Here is a 17,378-nt window from a genome sequence, read left to right as displayed (position 1 = left end):
CACATACTTTGATTGCCATTTGGTAATCCTGAATATTTTCCAAACAATGTACTAGCATTATTTGTTGGTAACATAAAGTATATTTCAATATGAGAATTTCATGAGTTTGATTGTGAGTGACTGCCAAAGTGGCATTCATGGTTGGATTTATGGAATGTCAACCATGTATAGTAATGGGATGTCTCTCAGTGTTAATGCGTTTTTATACACCCATAAGTGGTAATTATGTATTAGCATTAAGAGGGAGACACGAACAATATTTGGTTGGGAGTTGACTAATCTAAGAAGTTTATACACCCAAAGGTGGTAAATTTTCGAAGGTTGGAATACTCTCATGGCCGTTGACGTGTAAGGGAGTTTCACAACTGTATGTCATGAATTATGCCCAAAGGTGTTTACATGATGATATATGTATACTCTCTAATGATGTATTGATAACGTTATCCACATTGTGCTAATAAAGTATACATTGTTTGTTTTTTCAGTCACTTTTTCTATCAACAATAACATGGTTATTATTGAGGTTCTTACGGGGTCAAATTTTAAGAAATGGAAGGAGGATATATTGTTTTCTATGGAAATGACAAATGTCCACATATCTTTAGTTACTGAAAAACCAGCAGATTTGACTGATAACAGTACACAAGAAGAAAAATTACTTCATGCTGCCTGGGTGAAGTAACTGTATATGCATACTGTCAAGAAGAGGTCTATCAGAGAACACCTGAAAAGTGGTTTGCCCACAGAGTGCACTACTAAGGAGTTGTTGGAAGCAAGAGTGGCACAGAGGTACCGTGTCTCATCTAATGCTGAAGTTGGTACATTTCTGCATGGACTTTTTACTATGAAATATGATGATTCTGGAGGAGTTAGGGATTATGTCATTATCATTTGGAGGAGTTAGGGATTATGTCATTAGGATGGTTGATTTTCAAACCAAACTCAAAGCCCTTGGTGTTTCACTTCCTTATCGTGTTATTGTCCATCAGGCCTTTAATACCCTCCCACCTGAGTTTAGCATCATAAAGACAAATTACATTTCCCACAATGAAGCTTGGTCCATCAATGACTGAATCTCTAGGGTTGTATCTGAAGAAGAGAAATTAAAAAAAGACAAAACCCATGTAGCATTGTTTGCATCTAAACCCAACACCCATAAGGTAAAGAAGTTCAAAAAACCTACTCCTATGGTTGCTCAGGGTAAAGGTAAAGAAACCGGTTAGATTAACAATTTAGGACCCAAGAGAGCTCCTCTCAAAAAGGATGATGACGATTGTTTCTTTTGTAAGAAGAGAGGTCACAGGAAGGTTGACTATACCAAATATAAAACTTGGTTAGCCAAACACGAGAATAAAGGTACTGACTCCTTGGCTCTTGCTTGTGAATCCAATATTTCTCTAGTTCCATCAACTTCTTGGTGGCTAGATAGTGGTGCAACTAATCATGTTACTTCCACTTTACAGGGGTTCATAAACAAGAGGAAGTCAAAGCTTGTTGTGGGGACACAACGAAGAAGACATAGAATTAGTGGGAGACATTATTTTAACATTAGACACTGGTTTTAAGTTACTGTTAATGAACACTTTTTATGTACCCACATTTAGAAGAAACTTGATTTTTGTTTCAGTTTTAGACTTATGTGGTTATTCCCTTGAAGTGAAAAATAGTAAAATATCTTTGTTTTTTAATTCAAATAAAGTTGGATGTTGCACAATGTCATACGGATTATATAGAATCATAGATTATATCTGACTTCAAATGAAGATATCTATGTCTCCTCTAATGTTGAAACTGTTGCTCCTAAATGACCCTGCCTAAGGAAAAATCTTACATGTTATGGCATAAAAGACTTGGCCACATATCTAAAGAAAGAGTAGGAAGGTTGATAAATTCAAACATCCTGCCTACACTTGTTGGTGGCCTAGATTCTTGGGTAGACTGTTGTAGGGGTAAGTTGATCAAAACCAAAAAGAAATCTACAGTCCGTAGTTCTGACCTATTAGAAGTTATTCATACTGATATTAGTGGTCCCTACTCAGCCACATTGTGTAGAAACTATTATTTTATCACATTCATAGATGATCATTCCTGATATGGTTATCTGTGCTTGATTAAAGAAAAGTCTGAATCTCTTGAGATGTTTAAGATTTTTAAGACCGAAGTTGAAAATCAGTTGGGAAAAATCATAAAAATCGTTAGATCTGACCAGAGAGGAGAGTACTATGGCAGACATGGGGATGCTGGACATCTTAAACGCCCATTTTCCAAGTACTTAGAGGAATCTGGTATAGTTGGTCGATTTACTATGCCCGGTAGTCCCGAGCAAAATGGTGTAGCTAAAAGGCGTAATCGCACCCTTATGGATATGGTTAGGAGCATGGTTAGTAGAACTAATTTACCTAATTTTTTATGGGGTGAAGCCTTGAAAATAACTTTTATATCCTTAATCGTGTCCCTTTCAAATCTGTTCTTTGACTCTTTTTGAGCTGTGGACTGGTCGTAAACCTAGCTTGAACCATCTTAAAGTTTGGGGTTGTCCCGCAGAAGTATGATTGTATAATCTAGCATTGGGAAAATTGGAACCTAGAACCACTCGTTGCTAATTTGTTTCCTACCCTGATCATTCTAAGGGATATCTTTTTTACAACCCTTGTGGAGGTACCAGAATTGTTGATTCTCAAACAGCCAAGTTTCTGGAATTTGATGTAGCTGAGAAGGGTAGCTTGCGTTCACAAAATGTGGAGGATAACAATGATATTGGAACATCTATATCTTTCTCTCTCCCCAATTAGATGGATATAGAATACTACATTAGATGTTGCACCCGTTGAGGTTTAGGAACTTGTTGTTGCCAATACTCCTATTCAGGATCCTCAAATTCATGATGCAGCTATTGAAGCTCCACCAAGGAGATCCACAAGAGAAGGAGATCTGCAATACCACCAGACTACGTGGTTTACTTAGGTGAGCACGATTATATTGGTATTTTGATTGATCCAGCCACCTATCAGGAAGCTGTCTCTAGCCCACAGTGAGTTTTGTGGATGGATGCAATGAAGGATGAGATGCAGTCAATGAGACATAATGGGGTTTGGGAGCTTCTTGAGTTGCCCGAAGGTTGTAAACCCATTGGTTGCAAGTGGGTGTACAAAACTAAAAAGGACTCACAAGGAAAGATAGAGAGGTTCAAGGCTAGGCTAGTAGCTAAGGGATTTACTCAAAAAGAAGGAATTGACTATAATGAGACTTTCTCACCTATTTCCTTTAAAGAGTCTTTCAGGGTAATTATGGCATTAATGGCTCATTTTGATATGGAATTTGCATCAGATGGATGTGAAAACTGCTTTTCTTAATGGAAACCTTGATGAGGAGGTCTATATGGTTCAGCTAGAGGGTTTTGCAATGGATGGTTCTGATCATCTTGTGTGTAAACTCAAGAAGTCTATTTATGGTCTCAAGCAAGCTTCTAGATAATGGTACTTAAAGTTTGATAATGTTGTCACTTCATTTGGTTTTGTTGAGAACCTAGTAGATTAGTGTATATATAGCAAGGTCAGTGGGAGGAATCTCATCTTCCTCATTCTTTATGTTGATGATATTTTGCTTGCTAGTAGTGACATTGGTTTACTGCATCAGACCAAGAAAATGTTGTTTGAGAACTTTGATATGAAGGACCTTGGTGAGGCAAATTTTATCTTAGGCATTGAGATCCATTGTGATCGTTCGCGCCACTTATTGGGTCTCTCACAGAGGGCATATGTTGATCGTGTTTTGAAGAGATACTACATTGTAAACCTAGGAATGTTCCAGTTTTCAAGGGAGATAAACTGAGCCAATCACAATGTCCTAGAAATAATGTTGAGAGAGAACAAATGAAGAATGTACCATATTCTAGTGAACTTGGTAGCGTCATGTATGCCCAAGTCTGTACTAGGCCAGATATTGCATTTGCTGTAGGACTTCTAGGCAGATATTAGATGAACCCTGGTTTCGATCATTGGGTTGCTGTAAAGAAGGTTTTGAGGTACTTGAAGAGGACAAGAGATTATATGTTGATCTATAGACGTGTTTCAGACCTACAACTAGTAGGGTATACAGATTCTGATTTTGCTGGTTGTGAGGATGATAGGAAGTCTACATCCGGATACATTTTCATGATGGCTGGAGGGGCAGTATAATGGAATAGTTCAAAGCAAAGTATAATCACTTCTTCTACTATGCAGACAAAGTTTGTAGCTTGTTATGTTGTAGCTACTCAAGCTATTTGGTTAAGGAACTTCATTAGATAGTTGATAATTTTTTATTTTGTGGATAAACCTTTCCAGTTGTATTGTGATAGCAGTTCTGTTGTATTGTTTATTTACAACAATAAGGGTATCACAAGGTTTAAACACATGGAAATTAAATATTTGAGTATTAAATAAAAGGTTAAAGGAGGTGACATCACAATAGCGCATATTGGTACACATGATATGGTTGTAGATCCCGTAACTAAGGGTCTCTGCCCTAACGTCTTTGATATGGTAACTATGGGCTTGGAAGCATCCTTAGATGCGGTTGCTTTGTGGGAGTTTTTCATATTTTTCTCTATTGTGTAATAAATTTTTTCGATCTGTACTCGTTTTTTGACATTTTTTATGCACTAATAATTTATTATTTGAATTCAATAAAGTTCATTGGTGACATATTGATGTTCACATTATTATCATGTTGCATGTTATGAAAGTCTTAAGGTATGTATTAACCTTAAGCAAAGGCTAAGGCATTTCTATATTAGCCTTTAGCCCCCCCCCCCGCTGTGACATGTAACACATAAAGTTAAACTTGAGTTATAAAGATAACATACAGGTTCATGGGAATCATAATGTACATACTTTTGTGGCATTGAGTCACAGGTTCTTGAGAACCATAATGTCATACTTTCATGGCATTGTCACAGGTTCGTGGGAACCATAATTTACATACTTTTGTGGCATTGAGTCATAGGTTCATGGGAATCGTTAAGTATATTCTCTTGTGGCATTGAGTCACATAAAGTGAGAGATTTGGACTGATAACAAAATGACACATGAGGATTTCTTTAAAGTGTCATTAGTTGTCACACTACCCTATTGCATCCATTTTCAGTAGAGTTAAGAGTATTTGTGACCATGGATAGTCCTATGTCGCTTAAAAGATACAATCACTGCCCTGATTCGGTACTTAAGGCTCTATGTGAAGGGATTGAGTTTTATGATTATTCTCAGATCAATATAAAGTTGTGCACATAAAGGTCAAAACGTTTTTTAACTTTTTTTTTTTTCAATTGTTTACTTAAAACTAAAGAGATGTTTTGTTTTGCTCGACTGTGTCACAAATAATATAGCCCAAGTGGAAGAATGTTAGAATATTAATAAAATATTCCACATAAGATGGGCTTCATTGATTGTGTTACACTTTGATTTAGTTTACTTATTGGTTTGATAGAGTAATACAAAGTTACAAAAACTCTTTTATGGGATTGGCTAGTGTGGGCTAATAGGGACCGTTAGATCTTGATGGACGATCTAATGGGGTTGCCTATATAAAGGATGTTGGGTCCCTCCTTCATTGATTAGCCCACACTAGCCAGTTCCATAAAAGAGTTTTAGTAACTTTATATTACCCTATCAGACCAATAAGGAAACAAAATCAAAGTGTAACATAATCAATGAAGCTCATCTTATGTGGAATATTTTATTCTCTACGTTAGTTAGAGAGGTTATACCATAGGGAGGAGTCTGGAGGAGAAGATCCAACATCAAGTTGATCATAGAATCAAGTTCAAGTTCCATGCAAAAGCGTTTCATTTCATTTTAATTTGGAGACATTAAATTTCATTTGGGAGCATTTCATTTCATTGAGCTTAACTCTCATGTGGGTGAAGTGTTTCATTTCATTTCACTTGAGTTTAGCTCTCATGTAGAGCGTCTAACTCTCATTTCATTTCATTCAAATGTTTCTAGATTTATGAGGGCTTATGGAGGATTTAGAGTTTACAAGGGCTCCACCCAGATGAGGGTTCCTGTTTTCTCTAGTCACTAGGGTTTTGGAGATTGATTATGCGGAGGTTTTAAGCACTTTTGAAAGTTTGTAACTTTAAGAGTAACATTGTTGTTGGCGTTCATCCATAGCAGCTGAAAAGCTCGAGGATTTAGTCGCTTGTTCATTGTGGTTGCATTTGATGCTACTGTTGCAGCGTTTTATGGAATGGGATCTAAGGAGGAGGTGAGATAGTTTGGTTTTAATTTTTTGTTAACAGGGTTTTGTGGGTTCATGCTTTGTTTCCGAATTTCCCTTCTCTGTTCTCTTTCATTGGCTTTTGAGGCTTTTGCTTCTCTCTTGTTCTTTGCAGTTTTCTCTCTTGTTGTTGTCGGGTTACAAGGCCGTGTTGAATCATGGTTCATTTGCAAATTTGGGGATGTTTGATTGAGTTGTTAATAGATCCATCAATGTTGCTAATCTCTGGTCTTCAGCATTGCTCTCAAAATTGGATTTTCATTTTCATCTTCTTAGGCTCTTTTTGGTATCAATTCTCATTCTCTATTTATGTCTATTTAAAAGAAATAATTACAAGAATTCATTATTGGTCAAGAATGAAAAATGGTTCGGTGAATTTTGTCAAACATAAATTATGGAATAAAAAAAAAAAAGTTTGGTGGTAAAAAAAAAATTTGTTAGAAAATGATAGTGAGCAAGTGAGGGAAAAGGGGGAAAAAATATGGTTTTTATAAAAGAATGTGTATTCACTATTTTACTCTCATTTTAACTATAAAATTTTAAGTAAATCTGTGCATAAATGGAGAGAATGAAATTCTCACCATAATCCATAAAAAGTCTATTGTGAATTTTGAATGTTTTTTCTATTATTTTAAATAAAAATAAAAATGATAATAGATGCCAAATAATTTAAAAGAATAAAAATTCTCATAATTGAGAATGATAATTGATGCCAAAAAGAGCCTTAATCTAGTATTTTTCTATTTTTCTTCTTGTTTCTTGTCCCGATCTCTCTTCTTCAGCCATGGCTTTTGCAGACATTGAGTTTCTTTCTTGTCCTACACAGTTTTCTCATTCTTGTTGCCTGGTTTACAAGGCCCGTGTTGGATCATGGTTCATTTATAGATTCAGAGATGTTTGATTGAGTTGTTAGTAGATCCATCAATGTTGCTACTCTCTCTTAATTGGTCTTGAGTGCTGTTCTCAACGTTGGATTATTGTTTTTATCTTCTTGATCTAGTTACTTTTTATTTTTCTTCTTGTTTCTTGTTTTAATCTCTCTTCTTCAGCAATGACTTTTGTAGATGTTAAGTTTTGATACTTCGTTCGTGGTCTTGCTTGGGGTTTTGTTGTTTCATGAACTGTTTCTCGATTTCCTGTCTTCTCTTTCAATTGTTTTTAGGAGGGTTTATTGGAAGTGAGCAATAATCCGAGCCAGCTTAAGCACACCTCGACTACATTCTTAGGAGAGCTTTTATATAATTAATACAGACGGAGCTTTTATGCCAAAATAAACTATATTTCATACGAAATGGACTATTTTACAATATCATTATTTTTGTTTTGTTATCAAATTAAAACCATACTACCTAATAGTCTTAAGGACATGGGTATTGAATATGCATGTATTCGGCTACCATTGTCTCTCTACACCAATTTATGGGTTTTGTAACTATTGGTTATGCTTGTTATGGTGCATGAGACTTGTTGGTTGGATCCTTACAAAGGTGAGATCTACATTTGCCTAAGTTCACATAGTGCACACAAAGCTTGGTGGTGCTTACTTTGGTAGACATGACCCAAATAAAATGATCATAAGCTTTATGAGTTTCATGACCCAATTTTATGAGCTTGGTAGTTGAAAAATGTTCTTTTATGCATAAGCTTATATGGACATTAAATTAGAACTTCAAAAACTCTTTATTAAGATTAAGGTGAACACAAGTTTTTTATATGAATTGTCGATTACTTTGAAAAATGGTATATATACTTAATGAGATAATTATATTCGTGATACTTTAAAAAATAAATTAGAATATCTTGCTCCATACGAAATTAAGTGACACTTAACATAAGCGTCTTGGTTTTCAAGTCGATTGTGAGTCTAATATGGGTAGAGTTGAGAGTCTATGGGCATAAACAAGATTTTCCAAGGAAAAAAGGAGTATTAGTGCTAATTAGGCTTTCAATACTTTTCATGGTTCTATTCAAAAAAATAGAAAAGAAAAAAGGAACTCTAATAGTCACATGGAGTGTCGAATATGCACATATTAATGCATTATCCATAAGCACATCAATGCAGATATAAGGAGTTTTAAAGTCCAAAATCTATGGAAGATAAGGAGAATATATATAACTGCATTGAATACTTCCATTCTTGAATTTTTCTTTGGGAAGGTAGCAAGACATCAAGATGTTTGTAATTTCAACCATTGGTAAATGAGACGTTCGTAAATAATGAGGAAGGCGTAGGAGAACTGGTAAATGATACGGTACTAGTGAATATACAAAGGGAAAGATCAAAAGCCGGGGGGGGGGGAGCCATCTATGCCTGGGCTCTTTGTTTGTTTCATAGCGAACAATGCAACTTTAATTTCCTCTTTGCTTGGTTGTTCAGCTGTCACCATAGGATCAATATCATGAAGTACTTTATCAAGGTCTCCATTAGTAACATCATCAGAGGCAAACAATGTAGCATAATAGTCTGAGAAGGTGTCCTAAATCTCTGCTTCTGACGAGCTCCATTCCCTTGATGTGTTATGAATTTTTAGCACTTCATTTCTTCTCCTTCGCATCACAGACGATGCACGAAAAAAAGAAGTGTTCCTCTCCCCTTCCTGCAGCCATTGTACTATGGATTTTTGTTTTCAGAAGTCCTCTTCACACCTCAGTAATTGTGCAAATTTTCAAATGGAAAAGAGAAAAGTAAGAAGGATTCCAGGTACTTTTCCTCAATTATGTTTTATAGAAAATCTTTGTATTACCAATGATTAAATGTGTTAACAAAGAAATTTTAGTAGAATTGCAGTAATATGCTTTGTATTTCTTATTATTTTCATCTCTTTGGTCTTAATTAGGACCAATAATGCCCTCGACAGGCAGCTTCAAAACTAGATAAACTAACACACATAAACAGAAAAGACTACAGTATCAACTGTTGACTTAGACATTACAAGTTTGGAATTTGACATTCTCTATTGGTAGCTTGTCAGTTGGGAATGGGCAAGGGTAAGCGCCTTGATCTGGCAACAAAGCACAAGCAGGAGGGCTCACATTACTAGTTACTCCGCTGATATCAGTGCAGTTCCACTGGATTTTCTTGGGTTTTGGCGATGGCTTAATTGTGACGTTAGAGATGCAAATTCCAGAATAAATATCATCATTAATACCAGCTAAATTTGCTGCCATGGTGACATTCTCGGCAACCATATCACTGTAATTGATATCTTTAACAACAGGAAGTGCTTTAGGATCCCAACCATCATCCGGGTGAGACCCATATGCTCCTGTCATCCAGAAGACATACTTCATGGTATGCATAACAAACCTTCTTGCAAAGATGTTTTTCACATATCCACCTCGCCCTGGAGCGCTTTTGATCCTGATTACAGACTCTGAGTTAATGGCAAGAACATCCTCAGCCATGACATTCTCGATGCCACCGGACATCTCACTCCCAAGAGCGATAACAGCATTGCTCTGGGGGAAATGCAGGTGAACCTTCTGATTATGACATTCTTTGTGGGCATCCCAAATTTTATCCCGTATTGATCCCAACCACTTTTCACAGCAATGCAGTCATCCCCAGAAACTACATAACAGTCTTCAATTCTAACATTTGTGCATGAATCTGAATAGCAGAGGAGAACCCAAGAGAGAGAGAGAGAGGGGAAGAAAAAAGAAAAAAAAGAAGAAGCTCAATTTAGTTTCTAGCTGTTCACTAAAATGAATCAATAATTGAATTCCTCTATATTTCTAGACAAACCTGGGTCAATCCCATCGGTGTTCGGGGAATCAATTGGTGCGAGGATGGTCAGGCCTAATACCAACACGTTCTTGCAATTAAAGACAACAGTTTTGATCACAAACCATAAATCTTCTTCACGAGGAAGATGAGGAAGATGGAGAATGGTGTAGTGTTTATGAATGGGAAGGGACGAACCTGCAGTAAGTAGGATGAACGAACCAACTTGGAGAATTGAGTAGAGTCAGATTGGAAATCTGGACCTTGTCGGAGAACAAGATTTCAATCATGTAAGGTCGGGTATGGTTGGTCTGGTTATTGTGAAATTTATCCCACCAAGAGACACCTTGCCCATCAATCGTCCCATTGTTACCTGAGATCCAAGAACCCATCAAAGTCGATCAACGAGACAAGAGAACCCCGAAATAGAGAACCTTGAAATTGCAACTGATGAATAGAAATACCTGTAATGACCACATCAGTTAGGTTTGTGCCATAAATGAGCGCTTGATATCTTGGACCCTTGTCTACATTATCTCTTCCTTTCCCATAGGAAGGCAAAGGAGGGATAAGTGGATACTCAGCTTCATCCTATCAAGTTCATATCAAGTTAAGCTAATCACATACGGAACCAAAGAATTGAAGGTCAAGAACCAAATAGAATTAAATAGAAACACGAGAACCGAGAATGATGGCATCTTTGGGTAGAAAGAGAGTGAAATTGCTTGTGAGATTGAAGCTCCCGGTAAGCCATTTTCCTGGAGGAACGATCAACACGGAACCACCGTCACTTGAGAATTTGCTTAGATGTGTGATAGCCTCGCGGAAGGCATTGGTATTTGACGTTTCCCCATCTCCCACACCTCCAAAATCCGTGATGGATGCAATGTGTTTTCTGCAAGTTACGGCTTCATAGCTAAATCCGGCGTTCAGGTGCGAAACACTGAAGCATTCGGCCTCCCTTAAGCCCACCAATCCAAGCAATACTATCACGGCAACTAACTCAATTATCTGTGAATTTTCAGTTTCAGAGGCATAAAAAGGTAAGATATTAGACACAAAGGGAACAAACCCAAATACAAATTCAACATAAAAACGAAAAATAGGAGACTGAGTACGAAGAACGAATCTGAAAGTGACGATCGAACGTTTGAAATTTAGGATTAAAAGAATTAGAGAAATGCCCATAAACAGAGGGTGGTGAAGGAAGGGAAGAACAATAAAAATAAAAATAAAAAGATGGTTGCTAAAGGTTTGATATTCAGGATTTCAATTTAGATGCATGAATGTAGAAAATAACTAGTCTAGTAACCAAAACGAGTGGAAGAGAAAAACATATAATATAAAAGATTTTATTAAGAAAAAGAAATATAAACAGAGAAAAAAAAGGCATGGAAGTGGGTCATCAGGGATAACATAGAAGATGATGTAGAAGAGTTACGTTTGTTATTCTGGGATTTCTGGAAGAAGCCATTGTTTAGAAAACCTCTACAAGGACAAAAAGACTTGTGGGTTGCAGAGCTGATTAGACTTGGTGTTTATACAGAGGGAAATCCTATATTTGTGAGGAAAACCCTTTAAAAATCTTTGACCAATACTTTCTAAAAATGTTCAGAAAATCTGGTCATCCCGTTAGACATTGATGGCAAATGCAATCTCTAGTATTCCCTTCCTTCTTCTTCTCAGAGATTTTTTTGAAATGGGATAAATGCCGTACATCGACAATGTAAAACTATTTTAACGGCTATAATACACGTTTTCGAGTCTAGTGATTCTCTTTGTAGGCTTAGAGTCTGGATTTCTTCCCTGTGACGGGAAGAACAATTGCTTGATGTATTTTACGAATCCTATCTTCTTCTTTTGTAAAAATTTGAGGGACATCCCAAAATGAATGGTGAAGAGTATAGACTCCCCAAGAATTTATCAAATTAGTAGGGACAGTCCAAAATGTCTCTTAAATTAGCATAATGGTATACTTTGTTAACAAATTTTGTTAAGTTATGGTTAGATAATCTCATAATTCCTAGATCGTCCTTATTGTCATGTAATTTTACAGTATTGCCCTTAACCATTTGTCTATACAAAAAAATTTCCTTGATAAATTTCCTTGATCTACCGTATTTAAATTTTTTTACTGTATAAGGTTGTTTAAATTTTTTTTACCTTGATGGGTTTTTATTTTGGAAAATATTTACTTCTACTACCTATTTTAATACTTTTTGCTCCCTCCTAATAAAGATTTCATTGTAGCCCGAACCGTTAAGAATGAACTGAACCGACCAAAGCTTATTGAATGGGGTATGAGTTGAGGACAAAAAACTGTTAGGTTTGGGGCCGGTGCTTTGTATTGGTTTTCTTATTTGTTGTTTTTTTTATAAGTTAAAAGAATTGTAACATAATAAATTTTTAATTTTATTTGTGCTTTATGAATCTATTTTGTTAGAAAAACCAACTAAATATGGTTGGAGGGATTTGGTTGTATTATCTAACTTTGCAATATGCTATACAGCTTCAAATTGATAATGTTGAAGATAATAATAGTTGAAGGGGGAGAGAGAGAGAGAGAGAGTGAGTGTGTATGAAAGAGCACAAAAAATAATAATTACCTTAATTTACAATGAATTAGTACATAGTTTTATATAAAAATAGAATCCTTCTTCATAGTGTTCTTGGAGTCCTTCTCTGTATAGTTCTAGGAGTCTTGTGGCTGTGGTGCTAGGACTCTAATGTTTTAGATTACATAAAATATTGATTAGGAGTTTGTATCAATCAGTATCTCTTTTGGGTTGCCTAGTGTCTTTGTGAGTACCAATTGTAGAGTTCTTCTTGTATGTAATAACTAGTGTTTGATTAGCTATGAGATTTCTAACATCAGTAGAACTCTTGGAAGTTTGATCAGCTGTGGAATTTCTAACAGTAGTAGAACTCTTGGAAGCAATCCTAGCCGCATATGCTTGAGATGAAGTGGCGACTAGGATGTTGGTTGATTTTCCAGGTATATCCTTAATAGATAAGAATACTTAAAAGTGGGAAGCCATTAGAGAATAACTTGCAACTTTGATAAACTATTCTACCTTAAAAATTGTTTGGTTGTTACTTAATTTTGGATGAGGGTCATATTTATTTTGAAGTTAGCTATAGAATATAATGTTATAGAAATGAGGTCATGTAGATTACCGCCATGAGGCTCAAGGTACATGATGTTGAAAGGAGAAACTAATTAGAAATTATGTTTCTTACTACATTGTAGGTGCCTATATTTTTTTTTCATGCCTTCTAGAGATGCCTTCTAGACTCTATTATAGGAGTGCTTGCTCCTCTTTCAGAAGAGAGTTCAAAGAGTGAACCTAGAGCTCTTAAGGTCAATCTTATTTTCTAGTAGTCCATTCAGGTCCTATTTAGCCTATGATCCCTTTCAAATTTACAAGTCAAAATTGACCTCAAACATTTGTCTTTTTAGTCATATGGCTATACTTCTCTATAACTAATTTTGGCATTTAGCTCACCAAGCCCCAAAGATACCAATATTCTATCCAAAGATCAAGCATTTGGCTCCTTAAATCCCTATGATGTTGTTACTTTGATCGCAACCTATCCTTTCTATGAAATATCACCATCTTCATCTCTTACAACTCTCAATGACACAATCCCTCCCTCTCCAACAAAGTAAAAAGTTCTTACAATCTCCCTTTTGTTCATTGAATTCCTTATGTACTGATTTTTTTAAAGTTCTATAGAATGAGATATTCTCTCTCAGTGTCCATCTGTAAAACCCAGCCCTAACCATGACCCGGAAACACTATTGTTTGTAGGTTTGACAACCCAAAGTAAAGCAAGAAGTCAGCTATGGGCCATCCCAGTGGAAGACTTGTTGTTTGGCTTAAAATCCATGAGTGTTGATGACAGTGTTCCATTTATGGAAACTGCACCCTGAGGAAGATGGAATTAGTTGATGGACTTGGAGTACTCTCTGACTTGGTTCGAAGGCATTTCTACCCACTAGTTAAGTCACATGGTGTGTGTGCAAAACCCCTTTATGTTTGGATTTGATTAGAGCCTTCAATTCCCTATTTTGGACTTGCTGTCCTAATTGGTCGACTCATTGGTCGACTGGGCCAGTCGACCAATCAATCGACCAATGAGATCTGATTTTGCTAATTAGGTCTTTGCTTGCTCTATTTAAGTCCAATCTCGAGTCCACTTCTTATTTTCTGCCTCCAAACTCTTTGGAACGAACCAGAGCCCTCTGCAAGTCATCTCCCTTGCATCTTTAGTGATTCTCTTGACGGATCTTCGTCAAATCTCTTGCATTTACAGAAAATGGTATGTGATCATCCTCTTCTATGTTTCATCTTTGATTCTCCATTACTTTTCTTTCCTTTTCTGATTGAGGACAGTAGAGATGATGTTGTATCTCTATTGCAACTATCTCTTTACTCATTCCCTCTCTTTTCCTAAGGATCTAAAGCTTGATGGATGATCTTCATCAAGATCATCACTCGCTTTTAAAGGAAAACATGCATCTATTCTCTTTCCTTATTTAGATTGATGTTCTTCAGCCTTAGCTCTATTTCTCTTAAGAATCTATGCATGCTAATCATGAATTCTTTGTCATATTAGTAATCCATCATCCTATTGTTCTTGTCCATGATTTTTACTAAGAATTCTTCAAGAACCATGATTGATCTAATTATGGTAACTTTTTGTTTCCTAATTTGTAACTTGAAGACTTGATATGATTAGTGTTTTGAAGTCCTCTATATACTAGCATACTACCCTTGTAGTTTCCCCCTTGTTTGGTACCCCTTTGAACCACCAAATTCGGTTTTATATTCTAAAATTTCTGATTTTAAAGGCCACTGTCTCTGTTGGTCGACTGAGGCAGTAGACCAATCAATCGACCAATGAGGACAACAACCTCATGTTTGGTCTGTTTTGGATGATTTGATTTCTTTCCTTCTAGGTATCTTTCCTAATATATTACATATACTTGTTTAGAACTTTCTTTCCAAGTTTAGACAAGGTCTTACTTGATCCCCAAGATCCTTTGCGAGTTATATAAGGTAAGGATGATTATTTCCTTAATTACATAGATTGCATGTTCTAGTTTCTATATTTGAATCTTTGGTTTATTTCCTTAATTAGATTCTTACATTGATATATTACTGATGCAATTACCTTGATTATAGTAGCATTACTTGTTTATGCTAAGTTGATTCATGTATGATTTACTTACCAAATATATGCAAGTTGGATGTTATTATTGATTTCTTTCCATATAAGAAGTTACCATATATTTGATGTTATGGATTTATGTTTGTGAATGATTAAATATGGTTTGGAAAGGAGAGGTGTCCTTTTGACACTTCTGTCCTTGGACAACTACGGGAATATTATGGGATGTTTCCGGAGATGCCCTTTGGACACCTTCCTAAACTGTTGGACGACATATTTAGGGTTGTCTAGTAGTGTTTGGCTAGGGTGTCCCGTTATGTCAGACCCTAATCGGAGGTGTCACATCCCGCCCTAAATCCACCCAGGGGGTACCCTATCTGGGTTACTCGGGAGTGATCCACAGCCCAACAGATCCAGTTTAGGAACGATCATATCCACTTATCACAATAATATAATCAAAGCAAGAACAATTTATAGTATTCAAGTAATCTAATAATAAAAGTTAAGAAATGATCACAGAAGGATCACAACGAACATCAGAGTGCGGAATAACAAGTACCAAAACAAAAGACAACTGTGCGGAAGGTAGATCGAAATAAGGTAAAGGTTACAACCAAATCTCCAAAGAAGGAAAATAAAAAGGTAAGCAACTAAGTTACAATTTCTTCTAACTTATACAATGTCTCCTCAATAACATAATCATAAGAAACTAAGCCAGGCCGGATCTACTCCTGACAAATATGAGTCTTGAACTGATAGCCTTCACCAATGTAGTCACCGTAGCCAAAGTGGTATGAGTCACCAACTTAGTCCTCAAAGTGTTGACCGTCACAGTCAACAGTAGGAGTACCTGCAGAAAAGTCTAACAAAATATGTTGCAAAAGGAGTGAGTTCAAAAGAACTCAGCAAGGAAAGTTATTCCATAATACATAAGCCATATGATATCAATCATGAACTGATGCAGATGATATGAGACATAAGATGCAAATATGATTCTAACTCTAAGTATGCTTGGTCTCTGTGGTAGACATGCTTTAAGTCATAGCACCATACTTCTTTAGGTAGTCTCGGTCACTCATCACCGGGGGGAAGTTGGGTCCTGCATCCCTCTCGGACAAATCCATGGTTGGGGGTTTCGGTCACCACTCTCTCACATCACCATTTGGTCTAAGTATTGGCGCATGTCAAGGTATAACCTAGCCCAATGCATGTCATCTACTTAATCATATCATGTCAGTTCCAGATACGTCCATTCCTCCCCTCTCGGGATCCTTTCCGGTATCCTTCACACTAGAGTCACGGCTATTACTCACCGGACTCATCAACCCTATTGGTCATCCACAAATGGTAAGCGGGAAGCTCTCACGTCCCCTCACGGATCATTTCACCGGTCTTGAGCGCCCGTGAGCCCAAGTCTAGCCATTTGCAACCCTACCAATAAATGGCCCCTTCCGGGTATCCGCAATGCAATTTATGTCCTCTCACGGAGTGGTTACCGGTCTTGAGCGCCCACAAATCCACACTACTACCACGGGTCGTTCGGTCTCAATGCCCTTCCGATTCGGGTCTGATATGACAGGGGCATCCTAGCCATACATCTAGACAAGTCCTATGTATGTCATCCAATGATCCAGAAAGCGTCGATGGGCATCTTTGGAGAACATCCCATACTATTCCCTCCGATGTCCAAGGACGAAGTACCCGTAGGGCACTCCCCAATCCCAAATCATACCTAAGCAATCACATGCTTATTTCCATCCATTACATATCAACAATACATTATCATATTGAAAACATGTCATAACATCTCATAATACGAGTATATAAATAAATGACAAGAATAAGTAAACATGATAAATCAAGTAATTAAGCATGGTGTTCTTGTCATAAGGTAACTACGGTAGTCATATGATGTCTAAAATCAATTAATAAATTAAGTCTACTAAGTTACCAACAGCAGTGTAAAAGTCATACGGTCTATGTTATATGGCAATAACCATCCTTACCTCAAATTGTGAAGAAGATGATCCGAAGTCACAAGAGAATGGTCCAACTATAGTCTTAAAACCCTAAACAAACATATATGAAGGATTAGAGAAGAAATCAAAACAATCGGAGATCGAACGGATCAAAGGCTGGGCAAAAGTTTCGACAGCAACCTTGTTGGTCGATACATTGGGTCGATAGTATCGACCAATAGGCATCGACCAAAAGAATTTCG

General features: G+C 36.7%; 1 pseudogene; it reads right to left on the bottom strand.

Moving 5' to 3' along the window:
* Positions 1–9,180: 9,180 nt before the first annotated feature.
* On the bottom strand, positions 9,181–11,456 carry LOC149024407 (putative polygalacturonase; annotated as a pseudogene).
* Between the last annotated feature and the right edge of the window lie 5,922 nt (positions 11,457–17,378).

This window comes from Hakea prostrata, chromosome 2, assembly GCF_041222555.1.
Source record: "Hakea prostrata isolate BN-2017 chromosome 2, UWA_Hpros_2, whole genome shotgun sequence".
Classification (NCBI taxonomy): domain Eukaryota; kingdom Viridiplantae; phylum Streptophyta; class Magnoliopsida; order Proteales; family Proteaceae; genus Hakea; species Hakea prostrata.
The sequence above is the reverse complement of the archived record's forward strand: the minus strand, read 5'-3'. Positions and strand labels throughout refer to the sequence as shown.